This window comes from Macaca thibetana, chromosome 12 (assembly GCF_024542745.1).
Source record: "Macaca thibetana thibetana isolate TM-01 chromosome 12, ASM2454274v1, whole genome shotgun sequence".
In the NCBI taxonomy this organism is placed as follows: domain Eukaryota; kingdom Metazoa; phylum Chordata; class Mammalia; order Primates; family Cercopithecidae; genus Macaca; species Macaca thibetana.
The window spans coordinates 37,638,580-37,661,266 of NC_065589.1; the positions used below are offsets into that span (position 1 = coordinate 37,638,580).

Genomic DNA, 22,687 nt, shown 5'->3' on the forward strand with positions numbered 1-22,687 from the left:
TAGCTTACTTTATTGTAAGAATACATAAAAATACATACTGTATACATAATACATATAACATACAAAATAGGTGTTAATCAACTGTTTATGTTATTGGTAAGGCTTCTGGTCAATAATAGGTATTAGTCGTTAAGTTTTCGGGGAGTTGAAAGTTATACTCAGATTTTCAACTACATGTGGGCTCCCACATTGTTCAACAGTCAACTGCATAATGTAAGGTGCCAAAATAAAAAATATACATAGTTAACTATTCATGAGACATGGAGAAGTTGATCTTTGTAGCCTACAGTACAGTCCTATGACAATTACATTCCTTCTGCCTTAAATGTACTCAGCTTAAATTTCACTTCTTTACAGAAATCTTCTCTGACTTTAATTAAATTGGTTTCCCTGAATACTCTTGCCTTTGTAGCACTTTTCAAAGTTTGCAGTTACATGTGTGTTAAATTCTACCTCTCTTAGACTAGACTACAAGCTGCACAAGCGCTGTATCTGGTCTGCTCTGTGCCGCACTTTCCAGCACAGTGCTCAACCCAGAAGAAGGGATGCTCAATAAACACTTGTTGAGTAAATTATTTTCTTAATCCAAGATAATTTCAATCATAGGCACATTTTATTAGAACATGCCAAATAACCCTACATGAAAACTGAATGTCCAAAGCCCAGAAATAAATGTTAATGAATAACATTACTCAGGTACCTTCTCCTTGGCCCACACACTGGGGCATCCCAGTTGTGAATTAGATATCACCCCCTTGGTTGCAGCTCTCCTTTCCTGCTCCGTACCTGAGAACTATAGATAAGAAAGAAGTTCTACCCTGTGGATGCCAATAACTGTACATGTGACAGTCAGACATCAGGATCACAAATGCAGAATGACAGAAATGTACTTGTCCCTGCAGAGAGGTTAAAGCAGCCATGGTCCAAGGCCAGTTGTCAGGAAATTTCTGGTTTTCATTGACTTACTTGAAAAAGATATAAGAAGTTAGGTTCATGCTAGTGACAGCATGCAAATAAAGCTATTTTTATTTTTATTTAATACATGGTTCTACTCTTACTTTCATTGAATTTAAAGTACCAGCATACCAATATGAATAGATGAAGACTTTTCTCAGACTTCCCTAAATTCCAGGAGTAAAGCTGGTTGGCAAGGCAATTCTGGTAGCAGAGTTGGCAGGTGGGCTGTTGGCAATGTGAACTTATAGACATGGACAAAGATTGAAGGTAAAAATACAGATGAAACGCCTTCTCTGCCTGCAGATTTCACAGTACAGTGACATCTTGGTTCTCAAACAGTCTGAATTGTTCCATTGCTTACCTCCACCGGCTGTGGAACTGCCACTGAGATAGTAGAGGTCACATCGTTTCCCACATCCCAACAGGAACTCTGCCCTTTGATCCTGTGAACCCTCCACAGTTGCTCATTTAAAACGGTTTTCAACCTCTGGCGCTGACCACAGACCTGCAGATGCTGCTTCACAGCAGGCAGTGAACCCTCAAGAAGCAGTCGATAACTGGTTTTTTGCTTTTGTTTCTGTTCCTATGTATTTCTGAGTCTTACAGAAAGATTAAATTTGTGAAGTGGGAGTGTTATTAGTATCTACTGACAGAGGTCAAGGACACTGCTGAGCACCCTATGATGCCCAACGTACAGGAGAGCCTCTCCACAACAAAGGTGCAGCCAGCCCAAGGCATCAACAGTGTCGAGGTTAAGAACCCCGACAGACACTACACCACTGGATACACGAGGAGGAAGATAATGTATTCTCTCTGCTTCTGAAAATTATATCACTTTTCAGGAGATAATGACATTTATATACAAGTCTGAAGGGGAGAAAAAAAAATTTTAAACATCTAAAAATAACGATTTTGAATAATTAAACTACAGTTATCAATTATAAATACTAGAAGAAGACAGACGAACAAAAGAGCACCGCAGAAAGCAAATTAGAATTGGCATTTGAATTAGAGCAAATAAAAACAGCCCAGGGGCCGTGGCTCTGTGACTGCGTGAGGAAGTCTCAGACGGGAAACTGTCACCGGACCAAGTAAAAGTTCCTTTGGTTCTCAACTCATGTTGAAATCAAGAAGGGAGAGGATGGATTCTAGCTTGCATGGGTAGGGACAGTGTGTGAGCAAGTCAAAGTCAGACTCTAGGAAACGCTATGTAGATTTTAAGTCTATCAGCAAAAACATGAAAACTTTAAACATATCTTATTCTTCTGCTTATGCTAGACAAGTAAAAGGTTGCTCATTTTAGAAATGCTATATTTTGGAAGTGCTTTCATTTGGGAGTTCAGGACAGTTTCTTATGTGTCTGAGATCTCGCAGTATAATAAATTACTCACAGAAGGACTTTAGTGGTTTCACCTTGAGGTATTGCAATAAATATTTCCAACTTGTTTATAGCTTTCTTTCCATGATCCCAACACTGTAAGAAACAGGCAGGTTTTAACACTGAAAACTGAAGATAAATACAGAAATAGTTAAGTTATATGTGCAGTTAAAACACTATCTTTAATGTGGTTGTATGTGTCAAGCTATCAAGTGTTTGCTGTGAGGGTACTTTTAAGTAACAGTCCAAGAGAAATCTAAAATGCTCAGAATTCCAAGCTGATTCCCTAGACACTATACTACTGACCATTTTCACCTGCTCTTCTTTTCTTACAAATCTACATTCTAAAGCAGCCAGAAATCAAAAGAGTCATGGAAAGCAAAATCCATTCTATTCTCATCTCAAAAGCTTTATGCAGGATAAGCTGATTAGTCTGTTAACATTTTGAATTTTTCCTCTAAAAGTAAACTTTGTAGGAAATACTATCTATCAGGATATGTATTGGAAATTATATAAGCAGAAAAATGGAAATATATACTTAATGGCAGGCTAAATACAGAAATTCAACCATCCTAGCACTACCACGAAGACAGGGAAATAGTAAAATAGGTGAAAACTCACAAATATGAAGAAAACTGGAGAGAAAATGAGTGTAGATGAGTGATGTTAACAAAATGCTGGAAGATGGGAAGTGAAAACGTAAGGATCAGGATCAGTGGTAATTCTCTCTCCAGAAGAGACAGCTGAGACCTGACATCCTACAGAGGTAGGGAGGCCAACCAAGTTGCAGGGACCCAGGAAAGCTCAGGAATTGGGGAAAGCAGCTGCTTTAAAAGGCCGGGGGCGGTGGGGGCTGATGGCAGGAGGATGGGTAGAAAGCCTGTAAAATGCCCAGTGAGGCCTTGCCCCATTTCCATTCCTCAGTCTGTGTGCTCCAGAGACTGCCCCTTCTCTTCTCTCCTCCTTGTACAAACCAGAGTTGCGTTTTCTGGGTAGGCTGACCAATTCTGATCTAAATGATGCCAGGCATAACTGCAGAGGCTGAGTGTGACGCATGGTTGTGAAAAAACAGAGAACTAAGAAAAAGTCAAATACTGAATGGTGAGACCCCTTCTTTATTCCCACGCTAGGTTCCCTAAACACTGTCACCCAGGCTTAAATCTCCAGGTAAGGCACATGGAGAGAAGTCTTTCTCTGCGGGAAATAATTGAGAAACGAAGTCCACGGTATCCTGTCTCCAAAATAGCCACCCGGCAAGCCCCACCGCCTGGATTTACACTATGTAGTTCCTTCCTACAGTGCACCAAGGTTGGTCTGTGTGGTGAATAAAATATGACAGAAAGAAGTACTGGTATGTCAATTCTGAGATTAGGTTATAAAACTGCACTTCTGTCTTTAGAGCATGCCCCCGCTAATTCCTCTCTTGAGTCACTTGTTCTGGGGGAATGCAGCTGCCATGTCCCAAGCAGCCCTAGGGACATACCAACAATCTAAGGAAATCAGGACTGCCAGCACCTACATATGTGAGCTGAGGAGTGAGCCCTCTGACCCATCCTTGACATGACAGCTTAGATACAGACTCTTGGGAAACCCAGAGCCAGAATCACCAAGCTAAGCCATGCCTGCATTCCTGACAATAATCATCTGTATGAGGTAATAAATGTTTGTCATTTTAAGCTGCTAAGTTATATATAATCTGCAGATAATCAATACACCGCCATTGGATAACAACATTCACCAGCCAAGAGTGAATAGGCAGGATCTCTATCCAATTAGCCTAATGGTGCTACCAACTTAGGGGATACCTTCCACCACTAAACCTCATACACCAGAGAGTCACAATCAGCTTTTCAAGGGGATCCTTCTTAAATATAAACATACAGCTGAGAATAACAGAAAATGAGGAAACCCTTTAAAATAAAAAGCCAAAATAATCAGTAGAATAAACCTGGGAGTAACAGACAATATGAAGAGGATATAAGTCCTGATATTAAATACTGAAGACAAAGGTAAAATATCATATATAACCACACTGAAAATATATAGACTTGATAAAGCATACCACTCTGAATTTTCAGAAATTGAGGGATAAATAGAGGATCCTAAAAGTTTCCAAAGAGGAAAAAAAAAAAAAATCCATGTCTGGAATGTAAAAAGAGAATAGAAGCATACTTCTCAAAAGCAATACTGGGGGCTAGAAAATAGCAATGCAATCGATTCAAGATTCAGAAGCAAATAGACTTCTAGCCTAGAATTATATATGCAGCCAAACTATAAATCAAGTGTGATGGCACAGAGAAAAATTTCTTAGAAATACAAGGTCTCAGAAAGTGTTTGCTCTCATGTAATCTTTCTTAGAAAGCTACTGAGAAGTCAGCTTCATGAAAATGAGGGACTAAACCAGAAATGAGAAACTATGAAATCTCAATAAAGAGAATGCAGCTCAAGAGAAAGGCAAAAGGAATTTTCAGTATTGCAGCTGTGCATAGATCTTGAGGGCAAATAACACAGATTGAAAGAGGAGTTCATGCACAGAGGCTGCAAGGAGGGATGGCTGCAGGGAACAAAAGCAGCTGGTGAACTGACGTGCTTGACTATATTGTGGACATGTTGATATTTCTGTGGGAAATTTTAAATTAAACATTTGTATTAATATGTATCAATTACTTAACTTCAAAAAAAAAAAAGCAGTATAATGAAGGAACTGATCTCCCCCTACTCTCTCCACTCCTTCTCTCTCTCTCGGTGTTTCTTTTCAGCTTGTTAACAGTATTGTTGTTTAAACTTGCCTGCTTGGAAAAATATTGCTATATCAGTTCATTAAAATTAAGCTTTCAAATATGAGAGAGAGTACCTTAGTTTTTCTGTTTCTCTATAAAATGAAAACAAGTAATACCTACCTCATGGGTTGAAGTGAATAACAGGTGAGATACTATTGTAAAGAGTTTAGCACAATGCCTGGCTAACTAGTGAAACATATTTAACCTGAACGTAAGGATTGAGTTTCAAATTCCACATCTTTCCATCACTTTTTAAAAAAATTAACAGGTAATTTTTAGATAACATGTGCTTGTCATAGTAAAAGTATTGGTAACCAAAAGGAACTAAAAAGATGTTACAATAATCTACGAACCAAAACCAAAAACATAAGCACAACTTATTAATATGTTGGTGTGTATATTTTTAAGTTCTATTTTTAAACAGAAATGTGATTATAAAGCATATACTTTCTTGGTATTATGTTTTCCTCAACTCAATAAACTCGAAGACTCAATATCAATTAATTTTTTTCTAGAAAATATTTTGGAATTTTTCACAAAACATTTCAACCTCTAGTCAGCTCCTCAGAATGTTAAATATTTAGATGGTACAAGTTTTGTTATTTTAATTACTATAAATATCCCAAATGTCTCAATGTCCTTAAAAAGTTACAAATTAGAACTAATCATATCAGACAAAAATAAGGTATTGCATAACTTTAATTTGCTTCATATAAATACATTTAGCAAACATTTGTACCCTTACTATATGCCAGGCACTATCTTTTATTGCACTTAATATTTGTAAAGTTTATTTTTCCCTCTTAATTCCTATTTTATTACGATTAGTCACAATGTAGCTTGGATAGTAATTTTCATTTCTGAGACTCTTCTCGTGTACTTGATTTTTGACTGTAACACAGCTGTGTAGGCTACTCTGAAGCCGCAATATTTTGGAAATCACTTAGCCTCTTTGACACACAGAGTTGTCATCTCTAAAACGAGGACTGTGATATCTATCAAATGAAATAATGTATGTAGAATATTATAAAGAAATATTCTAACTTCTTCTAACATCTATCCCATCAAGTCTTTAATTGCTTTACTAGAGAAAGACTTTTTGCCCTGTTCTATACTTAAAGATTGTTAGGTTTTACATCTCTGTTTTATCTCTCAGTTTATTTAGTCTACAGATATATAAAGCTGAACTGCATTTATTGTTCAGCATTGTAAAATGTAATAGTAGAGCAATCAAGTGGAATGCAGAAGAGAAGAAATGGGATAAAATACATTTCTAAAATATTATATTAATGTCAAAGGTCAATGTTGTTGAGGGCCGTGAAAGGTGCATTTTTTTTCTATTTAAAGGAAAACAAACAAATTTGCTCTGAAAGTACAGAAGGGAAATTCATCACTTCAATAAAATAGTTTTGTTAAAGGAAGCCCAAAACTTTCCTATTAAAAGAGTTGGTTTTTAAGTGAAAGGTCTACTCCTTTCAGTTAAAAAAAAAAAGAAAGAGGCCGGGCGCGGTGGCTCACGCCTGTAATCCCAGCACTTTGGGAGGCCGAGGCGGGCGGATCACAAGGTCAGGAGATCGAGACCACGGTGAAACTCCGTCTCTACTAAAAAAAAATTACAAAAAATTAGCCGGGCGCGGTTGTGGGCGCCTGTAGTCCCAAACTCAGGAGGCTGAGGCAGGAGAATGGCGTGAACCCGGGAGGCGGAGCTTGCAAGCCGAGATCGCGCCACTGCACTCCAGCCTGGGCTGGGCGACAGAGCGAGACTCCGTCTCAAAAAAAAAAAAAAAAAAAAAAAAAAAAAAAAAAAAAAAAAAAAAAAAAAAAAAAAAAAAAAAAAGAAACAAAAAAAGATTCTTTGTGCCTGTAAAACAGTGTGGCAAACCTTTATCAAGACTATGCATTATTTAAAGCTCAACTTACCAGAAAAACATGGCACAAGTTGGATAAGAAAATTTTTTCCTGACATACTGTGATGTGCCACCAAATGTGGAACCAAATCTCATCCCTTAAAAAATCTAGGATCAGCAATAGTTTAAGGAGGCACTACTCTTTCTTCCACTCTTCTTTTTACTTTTGTGGTTGAAGTTCTTCTCATGTATCAAAAAAAAAAAAAAAAAAAAAAAAAAGCTATACTGCTATACACCATCAACAACCAAGCTGAGAATCAAACCAAGAACTCAATCTTTTTTACAACAGCTCCAAAAATATAAAATACCCAGGAATATATTTAACCAAGGAGGTAAAACATCTCTGCAAAGAAAACTATTAAACACTTCTTTAAAAAAATCGCAGATGTCGTACAAACAAATGGAATAACATCCCATGTTCATGGATGAGAGAATCAATATGGTGAAAATGAGATTATACTGCCCAAAGCAATCTACAGATACAAGGCAATTCCCATCAAAATGCCAGCATCATTCTTCACAGAACTAGAAAAACAACCCTAAAAGTTATATAGAACCAAAAAAGAACTCACATAGCCAAAGCAATACTAAATCAAAAGAACAAATCTGAAGGCATCCAAATCTGAAGTCATTACCTGACTTCCAATTACACTACAAGGCTATACTTACCAAAACAGCATAGTAGTGGTATAAAAATAGGCACATAGACCAGTGGAACAGAATAGAGAATCCAGAAATAAAGCCAAAAACTTACAGCCAGCAAAGCATACAAAAACATAAATTGGGGAATAGACACCCTATTCGATAAGTGGTACTGGGAAAACTGGCAAGCCACACATAGAAGAATGAATCTGGTTCCCCATCTCTCATTCTATCCAAAAATAAACTCAAGATGGTGTATTAGTCCATTTTCACACTGCTATAAAGAACTACTCGAGACTGGGTAATGCATAAGGGAAAGACGTTTAATTGAATCACGGTTCAGCATGGCTGGTGAGGCCCCAGAAAACTTACAATCATTGTGGAAGATGAAGGGGAAGGAGGCACCTTTTTCACAAGGTGGCATGAAGGAGAAGAGCAAGCAGGGGAAATGCCAGTTGCTTATAAAACCATCAGATTTCACAAGCACTCACTCACTATCATGAGAACAGCATGATGGTAACTGCCTCCATGATCCAATCACCAGGTCCCACCCTCAACACGTGAGGATTACAGGGATTACAATTCAAGATGAGATTTTGGTTGGAAAACAAAGCCTAACAATATCAGGTGAGTCAAAGACTTAAATCTAAGACCTAAAATCATAAAAATTCTAGAAGATAACATCGGAAAAATGTTCTGGACATTGGTTTAGACAAAGAATTCATGACTACGATCCCAAAAGCGAATGTAACAAATAAATAAATAAGTGAGACCTAATAAAACTAAAAAGCTTCTGCACAGCAAAATAAATGATCAGCAGAGTAAACAGACAACCCACAGAGTTGGAGAAAATATTTGCAAACTATGCATCTGACAAAGGAGTAGGGGCCAAAATCTACAAGGAACTCAGACAAATCAGCAAGAAGAAAATAAATAACCTCATCATAAAGTGGGCAAAGGACATGAATAGACATTTCTCAAAAAAAGATATACAAACAGCCAATAAACATATGAAAAAATGCTCAACATCACTAATCATCAGAGAAATGTAAAAATTAAAACCACTATGAGACTCCACCTTACTCCTGCAAGAGTGGCCATTATTAAAAAGTCAAAAAACAATAGATGTTGGTGTAGATATAGTGAAAAGGGGATGCTTTTACATTGCTGGTGGAAATGTAAGTTAGTACAACCACTATGGAAAATAGCATGGAGATTTCTTAAGGATATAAAAGTAGATCTACCATTTAATCCAGCAATCTCACTACTGAGTATCTACCCAAAGGAAAAGAAGTCATTATATGAAAAAGACACATATACACACGTTTATAGCAGCACAATTTGCAACTGCAAAGATATGGAACCAACCTAAAGTGTCCATTGACCAATGAGTGGATAAAAAAATGTGGTACATACACCATGGAATACTACTCAGCCATAAAAAAAGGAATGAAATAATGTAATTTGCAGCAACTTGGATGGAGCTGGAGGGCATTATTCTAAGTGATGTAATTTAGGAATGGAAAACCAAATATCCTATGTTCTCACTTGTAAATGGGAGCTAAGCTATGAGGATGCAAAGGCATAAGAGTAATACAATGAAATTCGGGAACTCAGTACGGGGAAGTTAGGAGGAGGATGAGAGAGAACAGACTACACATTGAGTGCAGTGCACACTGCTCGAGTGATGGTTGTGCAAAAATTTCAAAAATCACCATTAAAGGACTTATATATGCAATCAAAAACTGCCTGTACCCCAAAAACTATTGAAATAAAAGACAATAATTTTAAAACGTAGTATGCTTTTTGATACACACAGGATCAAAATCATTAAGTTGTTGTTTTTCATTTTTGGTAGGGGGTATCAATTTTACCTGTTATTAGCTAACATTCTGCTTTATTATACTTTGTATTTTTAAACCTACATTACCTTCACCCATATAAATATCAATATTCTTTGTTTGCCTTGCATCTCTTAACCAATTCCTTTTTTTCTAATTTTTAAAATTTTATCAATAAAAGTATACAAAGCCTAAGGAGTTCAGTACTATCTCAAAGGCTTGATGAAAAAGTGTAGCCACAGTTCTAATTCCTAGTCTCTAGACAATTATTCTCAATTCTTTTGGTTATTTCTTCTGGTGCTGACCTCTCTATTTTTAAATAGAAAGCTTGTGCCCTTTTTATACTTATTTCTCAGTTTGGGACATTATATTTTTTCTTCCTAGTAATGGAAAATGAGGACTCAAACTCTTTCCTACCAACCACCTTCAGCTTTCTTCATCCTCACTTTCCCAGTATAACAAACTTTGAATTAACTCCATACTTTGTGCTTACATTATTTTCTCTTGCTGTATATATGTGTGTGTATACTTTTTGTGTATATGTGTGCATACTTTCTCTCTGTGTGTATATGTGTGTGTGTGTACTACAGAGGAGAAGAGAGAGCAAAGGGGAGGAAGACAGGGCAAGGGAGTGAGGTGGTGAATTAGGAAGGGAGGGGATGAGACAGGGAGGAAGCAAGAGAGAGAAAAAGATAGAAAGGAATACCAGCTCAATTTAAAAGAACAGAATTTAAAACTAGAAGGTTGGTTGTGCAGTATGAAAGTGATGCTTAATGGAATTATACTGACTCTCCTACTAATTCTCAAAGGAAATTCTGCCTCAAGAAACAGAGTATGAGAGAAGAGGACAGCAGAGAGACTGCTAGAGTATACTGAGGGGGAGAAATTGAAAGCCTGAAATAAACGTGACAAGAATCTTGAGAGCACATCAGGTTGAACCGATGAATAGCACATCTCTCATTTCAGCTGAGATGCTTTATGTCTAATTTCTGGTTTTAATCCTAATAGTTACCCTCACATATTTGAAGTGATAATAAAGAGAAATGCAATATTTATTTGCCCTATGTATCTTAATTTATGAAAATATTATTGATATGACATTGCCTTGGCAACTTAACATTTTTCACAATGGACATGCATTACCATCATTTCATTTCATTTCCTCTGCCTTCCTAATATTACCTTACCATTGTCAGAAAGTTCTCAGAATAGTGATGCAAATCAAAGCTTCATTACAAAGCCCAGTGCAATAGCATTATTGCAAGAACGTTTTATGAAAGGTAACTACTGTGTATGCTTAGGGCCTGAATTGAAATGATAAAATATAGATTTCATTTATTTTTATAACAAAACCTTATTTTTCTTAAAAAAAAAACACCTGGTCTTCTAAATCCTCACTCTTCAAATCATTTACTCAGAGGGAGAAAAATTCTTGCGGAAGCAGGAGCACAGGCTAGAATATACAGGATATTTCTCATCATCTGCACCCACAATACACTGAGTGATTAGATATTCTCTTCCCTAGTTTCCTCCATGAGACAAGAACAAAGAGCCGTCAGGGCTAAAGACCTGGAGGGGGTAATTTCAAGAAGCAATATAGTGATACCCCAACTCTGAATAAGAATGCAGGCACTCTTCCATTGCCTTGTCAAACTAGCCTGGATCCTGAATTACATTGATTATGAAACTGCCTTGAACTCTCCTTAACTCTGTTTCTGGAATCCAGTCTAGACTGATAAAATGAAAAAGTCTTCATGCCTCCTTGCCCCAGACCCCGCTTTATAATTCTTTTTGGTGTATTCTGAATGTCTACAACAAACCAGTTCCCAAACTAAATACTTTGGAAGACCCCAAAACAGCCATATCATGCCCCTCATGGAGGCTATGGGGAATATCTGATGCATACAAAAAAATTATGTTTATTAAAAAACACTTTGCAATTCTCTCAAGAATCCATCCACTATTCCACAAATATTTATTGCTTGCCTACTATGCACCAGACACTATTCAAGGTGCTGGGGATACAACAGAGGAAAAACAGACAGAAATCTGAGCTCCCCAAGAGCTTGTGTTACAGACAACAAACATAAAAATCAACTGTTTCCTATGTTAGACATGGATACGTGCTATGGAAAAACACAAAGCAGACGGTGGGCTACAATTGAGTACAGTGGTCAGAACAGAACTTACTGAGAAGGTGACTTCTGAGCAAAGGCTTAAAGGGCACGAGATAATTAGCTCCATGGGTCTCTGAGGTGGTGACACCATCAGGGGAAAGCCCTACTTTGTAAGAAAAAGTAGTAGGGCACAAGGTCAGAGAAGTAACAGGCTAGATTGTGAAGGCCTTGTAACCTGCTAGGCAGAATAACTACCCTCCCTCCCCTCAAAAAAGTCCATCTCCTAATCGCTGGAACCTGTGAACCTATTATGGAGAAATTAAGCTTGCAAGTAGAAGAAATAAGGTTGCTTAGCAGCTGACCTTAGCAGAGGAAGACTGTCCTAGATTATCTGTCTGGCTCAGTCCAATGTAATCACAAGGTCCCTTATAAAGGTGAAGAGGGAGGAAAGGGAGTCAATGTCGAAATGCCTTAGCACAATAAAGACCAGACTGGCCATTGCCAGCTTTGAAGTGGACCAGGAGCCAAGGAACGCAGGCAGCCTCTACACACTGGAAAAAGCCAGATTCTCTGCCAGAGCCTCTAGAAGGAACTCAGTCTTGTTAAGCCCTTGTTAAGCTCCACATTAGCCTGGAACAACTTTCGACCAGTGCAAGTGCTGGGTGTTGTGCAGCCTTGTCGTGTTTGCCCGACAAGGAGTTTTCTCCCACCTGGCACATCGGAGGAGCGCATTAGCCCAGCAAGACTCCAGAAACATAAGAAAATAAATTCATATGAAGTCACTGAGTTTGTGGTAATTTCTTATGGCATCAACAGAAAAATAATCCGCCCACTGTAAGAAAGGTGGCTTTTCCTCTGAATGAAAGGGTGAGCCACTAGATGATATGAAGCGGGAGAAAGACCTGATCTGACGGCTATTTTGAAGAGGGATTCTTGCTGCAAGTTAAGAATAGGCTGTGGAGCAGGCGGGGTGGAGGCAGAAGAGCAGGCAGGAGGGCATCAGAGCAGAAGAAGATGGAGGCTGGTCCAGAGCTGTTGAGGTAGATGAGGTCAGAGATAAGAAGTGGTTGAGCCTACCAGCATGAAGAAAAGGCGCTGCTTCAGGACAGCAGAGAGGAGACAAAGATGACTCTGTGAAAACTGAAGCATATAATTTGGACCTGGGAAGACTAAATGCTTTCCTCCAGGTAAAGATGTTAGCTGCAGAGGAAGCTGGGTAGGGGTGGGAATAGGACCGATTTCATCTTAAGGAAATATTAAGGGCACAGAGCTGGGAAAGCCAGCACAGGGTCTGTCACCGTTCAATGATGTGGTCTGTCTGAAATGGCGGAGCCAGAATGTGACCTATGTAAAGCTTTAGACTTTACTTTTTAAATGTAGTTTACAGTCTACAAGGGGGTGAAACAGGGCTGTTTGAGGGACGGCCAATACTTATTTATGACTTGCTTGGCTGGTAGGTTAGAAACATACACTGTCACCCTATAAATGCTATCTACCACATAACTATTGACAAGCTTTAAGGGAATTGACAGGCAGTTGGGTTTTTAAACTACTCACATGTGTCATATGAATGTTAATAGTAGCTACTTATATTAGGGAATGGAGTAAATATATTTTTGTTTAGGGGGAAATTCTCAAGATTTCTTCCTGAATTTAATCCATAAAGGAGCCCAATTAAATTTCAGTGTTATTTCCGCTTCTCCTTTTCTTCATTCAGTACCACGTATGAGATATATTAGGTGAGAGTATCCTCTCCAGTGTAGTCCTCAACACTAAAAAGCTTCTCTCATCATGGAGCTGCTCTCTACTGTTGCCATAAGGTGCACATCATCCTGGAACAACCTTCGACCAGTGCAAGTGCTGGGGGTTGTGCAGCCTTGTGGTGTTTGCCCTACAAGGAGTTTTCTCCCATCTGGCACATGGGAGGAGCACATTACGCCTCCCCGCCATTTCCGCTGATGTATTCTGATCAATGAGTGAACAGCAAAAGCAGTATGTGCCGCTTCAAAGATTTTAACTGCCTGCTTGAGACCACCCAGGGTTATCACCCTCATGTGCCAACCAGGAAGGCCAGGTATTCTGGACGGTGCAGCTTCAGCTGACAGTGCCTGTCACACTGGGTCAGAGTCACCCAGTAAAGCTATCGTTCTAGAGAGCCATCAGGATCTGTAACGGCTCTGTATGAAAAGGAAGTAAATGCTGCTGTATTCGGTTACCAAGATAGAGGGGTTCAGCCTATTCCAACACAAATGATGAAGAATTAGTAATAAAAGAACCAGAGAAAGAGTTAGGATCCCTAGGGCTGGTTCCCACAATTGTAAGTATTGGCTATCCACTTAAAGAGCATTGTAGGCAGGGTGCAGTGCCTCACGCCTGTAATTCCAGCACTTTGGGAGGCCAAGGCAAGCAGATCACCTGAGGTCAGGAGTTTAAGACCAGCCTGGCCAACATGGTGAAACCCCATCTCTACTAAAAATATGAAAATCAGTTGGGTGTGGTTGCAGGCGCCTGTAATCCCAGCTATTCAGGAGGCTGAGGCAGCAGAATCACTTGAACCTGGGAGGCAGAGGTTGCAGTGAGCTGAGATAGCGCCATTGCACTTCAGCCTGGCGACTAGTGAAACTCTGTCTCAATTAAAAAAAAAAAAAAAAAAGCATTGTAAAAGCAATACAATCAAGTCAAAGTTACAGGCTTCTGCCTGCACTACCACAAGACAAAACAAAATAGAAACAAACCAAAAAACCCTAAGGTCCTAACATTATGCAAAGGATGTCTCAGGATAAAACTTCTAGTGACAGTACCTTGCACCTTCAGTCTCTCAAGCAATATGGATGGAAGCCGGGGTGATGTGCTCAGGAAATCAGTTTGAAACACTAAAAAATACTGCTCCCATGATAGAAAGGCATTCATATCAACAACCCACGCAATAAGTTTGAATAAAACCAACCTGTAAAATGTGAGCATGGAAAAGATCAACATTTCTCAAATAAAGTTTGCATGTGATTACAAAATGTATATCTTAAAAAGTTAATCTAACTTAAGTAGACATTTGGCTATTTCACCTATCTCCTTAAAAGGGTTGTATTCTCATTGGGAAAATGGGGGATCGCTTTTTATGTGACTGTGCCATATATTCAGGCATACATGGAACATAATATAACAAACATGGAACTTTTAGGGAAATCTAATAAAAACCAGAACTAAGAGAGGTTATTTCTCTAACTTTATCTGGTCCCCCAACCACTACACACACTCAATAAATATCAGCAACAGATTTTATGTGTGACACCTGAGCAGGCTCACTCAGTAGACAACATAAGGCTGTGGCCACAATGAAAACATAATTTAACAAGTCTAATGTAGCAAATCAAACTGTGCACCACCACACCCGTTACCATGGGAAAGGGATTATTGTTAATGCTGTACTACCCAGAATTCTTCTAGCATGTGATATCTGCTTCGGCCAGTCTGTGTTTTGTATAATATTCCAGTAAAAGTTTCAGCAGTAGGCCACAGAGCTGCCTGTTCAACGTACCCCAATAGATGCACGACTCTTCCACACAGGCAAAAGGAGCAAGAGAAAAAAACCCTTTGACTTGAACACTGCTTATATTTCTCATTGGTAACAAGTCTGCAAACCCCCGGAATCAAAGAACTGGAAATACCCTTGTATCCTATAAGTAAATAGATCCTTTTTCTGAACAGTATTTTGCTGAGATAAACCTTTAAAGTTTCTCTGGGCCTGAATGCATGCCAAACATTTTCCTTATCACTCCAAAAGTTTAGGTAAATGTATCATGTACCACTTGCTTCCTAAGAAAGATTGAATTCACTGAAGTAAATTGGGTAGTTCTCAATACCACTTTATCACCTACAATACTGTTCTTCAGTTGAGAGTACTCCAGTTCCAATAGGCTCCTTGTGAATATTATAGCAATTAAGAAGACCACTTTAATGCACAGGAGAAAAGGACAATGATTATCAGTGGGATTGTGGCTCTGGAATTAAGTTTAAACATCACAGGGAAAATGTTCTCATCTCTAGTGGATAGAAAAGATTGGGTGCGCTTGGAACTGTTATCAGGTGAAACTGAAAAAGAACATGTTCAAAGTTCAAAACTCAATTTTAAAAAGTTTCTTGGTACATTCTATAGCAAGTTCCTGAGACTCGTAGAAAAAGGTTTCATGAATTAATTTCAGACAGTATGGAACCATGGAAATTCTAAGTAAATGTTTTTTAAAAAATCATTCTTAAGAGAGTATCACATTTTATATATACTTCCATTTAACAAGGCAAAATGAGTCATTTCTTCCATCTCCTTTCTTTCCTTAGTGCTTTTGTAGCAATGAGGTAAATGATGACGACAACGATAATGAATTATAGGACCATTGGAATTTAGGGTTCAAAAGAGGTTTGCCGTTCAACATCGGAAATTATAGGATGACTTTACTCAAAAACAGATACAGACGTCCTGAAGAAAACATTAGCAAAAAAATACATAAATAAAAAAGTAAAAAGTAAGAAAGCATTAGCAAACTGAATCCAGCAATGCATAAAAAGATTACACTTTATTGCCAGTTTAAGATTACCCTAGAAGTCCCAGTTTAATTTAATTTTTTAAAAAAATCAGCCAGGCATGGTGGCTCACGCCTGTAATCCCAACACTTTGGGAGGCTGAGGCAGGCGGATCACGAAGTCAGGAGATCAAGACCATCCTGTCCAACACAGTGAAACCCCAACTCTACTAAAAATACAAAAATTATCTAGGCATGGTGGCACATGCCTGTAATCCCAGCAACTCAGGAGGCTGAGGCAGGAGAATCGCTTGAACCAGTGTGTCGGAAGTTGCAGTGAGCCGAGATTTCATGACTGCACTCCAGCCTGGCAACACAGCAAAACTATAATCATTCAATCAATACAATTTATCATATTAATAGATCAAAAGCAAAAAACATTTAACCACCTCAGTGGATATGGAAAAATGTTTAGCAGAATTTAACATTCCTTTATATCAAAAACTTTTAGTGATTAGAAATTAAAAGAAACTTCCTTAACCTAAAAAAAAAAAAGTTTTTCATTTCTTCTCTAATTCTTTTTTATATATACTTTAAGTTCTGCGATACATGTGCAGAACATGCAGGTTTGTTACATAGGTATACAGGTACCATGGTGGTTTGCTGCACCCACCAACCCATCATCTACATTAGGTATTTCCCCTAATGCTATCCCTCCCCTAAACCCCAGCCCCTGACAGGCCCTGGTGTGTGATGTTCCCCTCCCTGTGTCTTCTCTAATTCTTATATTTGTCTTTCTTGCCTTACTATGTGAAGATCTCCAGTACTGAACAGAAGTGGTGGCAAAGTGATCTTATTCATAACCTTAATAAGAAAATAATAATTGACTCAATTTTTCAACATTGATTATATGTGTATATGTGTGTGTATATATATACACATATACACACTCACTATACATAATAAATAAAAATATTAAGCATATAAATAATATATATTTACATTACTGTAAATATTTTATACTTATTTAAAGATGTGTATACAAGTATAAATTTATTAATATAAAAGTTATATATCCATAAATGTATAGCAAAACTAAAAACATGAACTAGTTTTCATTAAGATTATGAATAAAATCACCTTCTATCACTCATTCTATGCAACACTGGAGCTCTAAGTGTAGTAATGCAAGAAAGACAAATGCAAGAATTAGTAAAGAAATAAAATAATTTGAAAAGAATAGTCAATCATAGATGATATGATTGTGTAAAACCCCTAAAAGAGACTCAGTTAAATTATTAGTGTTCACAAAAGTCTTAAGGACACTTTCTGGCTTAAAAAAATCAACTGAATTTCTCTAAGCCAGTGACAAACAGAAACAAAACATTTTAGTAATTTTATTTAAAATAACATCAAAATATCAGGTACTCAGAAGTAGATTCAAATAGGTGTAAAAACTTTATGAAGAGATCATCAATCCTTACTGAAGGGCAGTAAAGAAGCTGTAAATAAATGTAGAGAAGATATAGCATGTTCATTGATGTGAAGACTCAGTATTATAAGAATGCCAACTCTCTCCAAACTGATCTATAAATTCAATTCCATCCCAATCAAAATCTCACAGGTTTCTGTTTCTGAAATTTAACTGGCCATTTCTAAAATCAAAGTGGAAGAACAAAGGGCCAAGAACAGCCTGACCATTCCTAAAGATGAACAACACAGGAACCTACCCTGACAGATATCACAGAGTATTATAGAGCTAGGGTAACTAAGTTAGCATGGAATTAACACAGGAATCGAAAGAATGACAACTGAAATAGTTTAGAGCATCCAGAAGCAGACACAGAAATACTAAGACATTTGAATTTGACAGAATTATAACAGCTGTGTGTTTCTGTGGAGAAATGAAAGACTTTATAATAAATGATGCCTGACAATTGGTCATGTGTATGGTAGAAAAGCTGTACCCCTATCTCACACCATATGCAAAAATAAAAAATTATCGTACGTAAAGTAAAATTTTAAACATACAAAATTATGAAACTTTTACATAAAGTAGAAGAGTTTCTCTATGTCTTTAGTTAGGGAACAGTTTCTTAAATAAGATACAAAATATTCAAACGTTAAAATGTTGATTCTATTAAAATCAAGAATTCCTGGTCATCAAAAAACATACAGGAAGACAAGTCACCAACTGGCACAAGATATTTGTAGCATACACACACACACACACACACACACACACACACACAGAGAGACACAATCTAAAAATGATTAGTGTTCTTAATATGTAAATAATCCCTATAAATCAGAGAGTAGAATGATAGTTACTACAGTCTGGAAAGTAGGAGCGAGAAAGAAAGGTTTGTTAATGGGTATCAACATACAGTTAGTTCTAGTGTTCAATAGCATGGTACGGTGACTACAGTTAACAATAATTCATTGTATATTTCAAAATAGCTAAAAGAGAATATTCAAAATGTTCCCAACACAAAGAAATGATAAATGTTTGAGGTGATATGCTAATAACCCTTAATTGATCATTACACATTGTTTGCATATATCAAAATATCACATGTACTCCAAAAATATGTACAATCATGATCAAGAAAAAAATGTTTTTAAAGCGTTCCTGCAAATCAGTGAGTAGAAAAATTGTCAAAAATCGTACCAGGAACATCACAGAAGAGTAAATCTGAATGGCCAATAATTACATCAAAATATACTTGAGCTCAATCACAATGAAATATTTCATATCCATAAAATTGGCAAAAATTTAAAATCTAGCTATATTGTTTTGCTGACCATGTAGAAAACTGGAATTCTATTTTACATTTAGTGGTTTAAAGAATTAGTAAAATTACTGTAGGAAGCAATTTGGCATTATCTAATACATTTCAAAAGTAACATATTGTATAAACCAACGATTTCATTCTAGGTGTATTTCCTAGAGAAAATTGTTATACATGTTCATCGGCTATATGAAGAAGGTGGTTTATAGTCATGCTGCATGTAAGAGCAAAAACCTGGAAATAAAGCAAATATCCATTTTAAAAAAAAGCAAACTATACTACAATGAAATGAATGGAAAATGGGCTACATTCAACAACATGATACTCCTTAGGAGTGCAATATTAAGGAAAAAAAGGTGCAAAAAAATTTTTCAGTATACTTCCATTTATAAAGTTCAAAATCACACAAAACTAAACAATGCACTCTATAGAGATATGAAAATTCATGGTAAAATTATAAAGATAAGCAAAGGAATGATTATTGCACCGAAAAGTGAAATAGATGGAATTAGCAAGGGGTACAGGGGGAACTTCAAAGATAATGATAGCCCAGTTTCTCAAATCAGGTGTTAGGTATATATATGGGTGCTCACTGCATTGCTTCTCTTCACACATACCACATTTTTAGAAAACTCTCAAATTCAATATTTAATTTAAAAATAAATCCTTTCGCTGGCTTCTAGGAAAATGTCCTGGCTCCTTACCTTGGCTATTTAAGTGCTTCCAGATCTGGTTCCATCCTGGTTTCCAGAAAAATCTCACCATACTTCTCTCCCCATTTTTTCCTACCTTACATTCCTTATGGCAGTCATACTTGGCATTTTTCATTTTCTTGAACATGCAATGCTAGAAATATTCTTTCCATTTCCACTTGCCTGGTCAACCCCTCATTTCCTCTAAAAAAATCGTCCCTGAACTTACCCTCCCCAGCTCCTTTCTTAGGTAAAAGGACACTGACCTGAGGACTGACTGTAGCCTGTATCCCTCTTAACATAACATTTAAACTGTATTTGCGATTACTTCCTATACTAGGCAGTACACTTAGTAACAGCAAAGACCACTGCCATCTTGTGCACTGTTGGAGGTCTACTACCCAGGACCTAGAAGATGAACAGTACCTGATAAATATTTCTTGTTTAATATAAGAACAAATAGATGAACGTATTTCTTTTTGTAGCAGCCCATTCTTTTCATTGTTAAATAGATCTAATCTTCTTTAGGTGTGTGTGTCAGAATGTGGCCAGCATTTCTTTTAACTGTCACCCTATTATATGGGCACACCACCATTTCTTGTAAATTTCTCTCATTTCTCTTTTTCAGTTATTTTAAATGTGAGTGGAAACTAAGTCAGTTCAGGAGTATGATACGAAGAACAATTTTCAAATCTAAAATTTTTGAACAAAGTTCTCTTTTTCTTGTCATGCATACTTATTTAGGTCACAAATTCATTTTTTTAATTACTGTGGACACACAATAGGTATATATATTTATGGAGTACATGAGATGTTTTGATACATGTATGTAATGTGAAATAAGCACATCATGGAGAATGGGGTATCCACACCCTCAAGTATTTATCCTTTGTGTTACAATAACAATCTTTCAGTTATTTTGAAATGTACAATTATGCTATTATTGACTATAGTCACCACGTTATGTGTCTTAGTCATTCTATGTCTTATTCATTCTATTTTTTTTTTAACCATTAACCATCCCCACCTGCCCCCTACAAGCCCCCCACCACCTTCCCAGCCTTTGGTAACCATTCTTCTACTCTCTATGTCCATGAGTTCAATTGTTTTGAGCAAATTCATTTCCTGAGAAAAAAGAGACACCATTTACTCTTCATGTGGGATTTCAATATTTCCAAAATGTCAAAATTATACTAGTAGCATGGCTGGTTTATCATGCATGCAGTGCTAATCCAATGTCTTCTCTGGCTTGACCATAACTTCATCTCCTTCTTGTCTCAGCTTTTTTCTCTCCAGAACTTCTCCAAGGACCCCCTTCATGCCCTCATCCTCCTCCTGCAATGTGATGACCCCCACTGGACTCTACGTGTTTCTCTCTCTTTTGCCATATTTTCATCTAACTACCTCTTTCCCTGAACTCTATTTTTCATTTCCACCTCCACAATACCTCTCCCTTCCAGCATTCTAAATGTCACCTTTTGGATTCTGCTTGTCAGCTGGATTAACAGAGTGACAAACCCATGAAGTCCCCCCCAAAAGCTAATGGAATGAAATCACCTCGCTATATGAGAATCACAGATACTGTTCCCAATTTTTTCTGATACATGTTTAACATGTTTGTTGTATGAAAAGCAGTAAATAAGATTAAGATCCCAACTCGAAAAGACAATGAAAAGTCCTTAGTCTTGGAACACTGAAAAAAGAAAAATTCTGAAGAAGATGAAAATCTTGAGTTTAATTTGTTAATTCAATTTGTTTACGCATTCATTCAGCAAATAATTATTGACTGATCACTACACACCAGGCATTGTGCCAGGGACTACAGATGCAACAGTGGACAAAAGAGATGATGATCTGAGTTCATCAACACACCTTCCAGAAAGAGAAGACAAACATATACACAAATAAGTATGTATCATCTTTATAATTTATCTCCCAAAACTACAGAATCTTTTCTTTGACAAAGGTAATACCATCAGAAATATTCTTCATGAAAGCATATATTTTATCAATCAACAAGCATCCTATTCTGGCAATACTTTCAGAATTCGAGAGAAAATATCTTCCAAAAAGGTTTTATTCCCAGAGAAAATATTAGTCTTTTGAATTTGCATGTCATCCCAGGGCCACATCTTAAAAACACATTTATTTGCAAGTTCATTGTCTTCATTTTACCAGTAAGTGCTTTCATTTTTTTCTTGTAGGGTATTTTAACTGGGTACTTCATAGTCCACATTTTTTTTTCCAAAGTCAAATCTGTTCTCTTATTCTGAGGAAAGGCACCTGTGGAAGTTTTGTTAACTCTTATAGTACATGAGAGTGCCATTTAATACACCAAACCAATACTATACAGCCACCCGAGAGAGTCCCTTAGACACCTGGGAAATTTGTTCAGTACCTGTGCTATTGTTTTAGAATATCTCCCGAAAGGAAACATTTTCTCCTGGTAATGAAAAATACCTCAAAAAGAAAGAGAGCTTTCAAAATTTGAGGAACTGCTCTGAGGGAGATATGCAACACATGACTATTGAGAATCTTATCAGCTGAGGTAAAACTTTGCTCCAGCATTTTATGGCAGGACGTAAAAGGTGGGCTGAGAGATGGAAGAATGCTGTCCATCAAGAGTCTGTCAAATTACCCATTGAAAAGGTCATTCCACCGAAAATTACTCTTCTAGCTGCTATCACATTAGGAATTTTTGCCAAAGAGATTTTTTAAACTCCACAGAAAAGACTGAGAAACTGAACAATCCTCACCTGTGAAATCTAATAATCACCTTGGAATGCTAATAGGTGTATATAATATTAATTGCATATGTTAAAAGTATAAACTTGCTAAAGACAGTAAGTAGTTGTTGGATGTCACCATCTGAGGGGTTTACATTTAGTTTGATGGATTACAAAAGTGGATTTAAGAGCTCAAGGAGAGATTATGATTTAAACTAGGGAAAGTGCTGATTATTACAAATCAGTAACTGCCAATGCTGAGATAAATCACAGTTTAGGGTTGATGTGCTCTATCCATAACACTTCATAGCTGTACAGACATGTTTTGAAGAAGGATAATT

The 22,687-nt window shown here is 37.2% G+C and overlaps 1 protein-coding gene across 4 annotated transcripts in view; it reads right to left on the reverse strand.

Moving 5' to 3' along the window:
• The window catches only part of PARD3B (par-3 family cell polarity regulator beta), a 1,099,140-nt gene that overhangs the window by 630,271 nt on the left and 446,182 nt on the right, over positions 1 to 22,687 (reverse strand). The window lies entirely within an intron of this gene.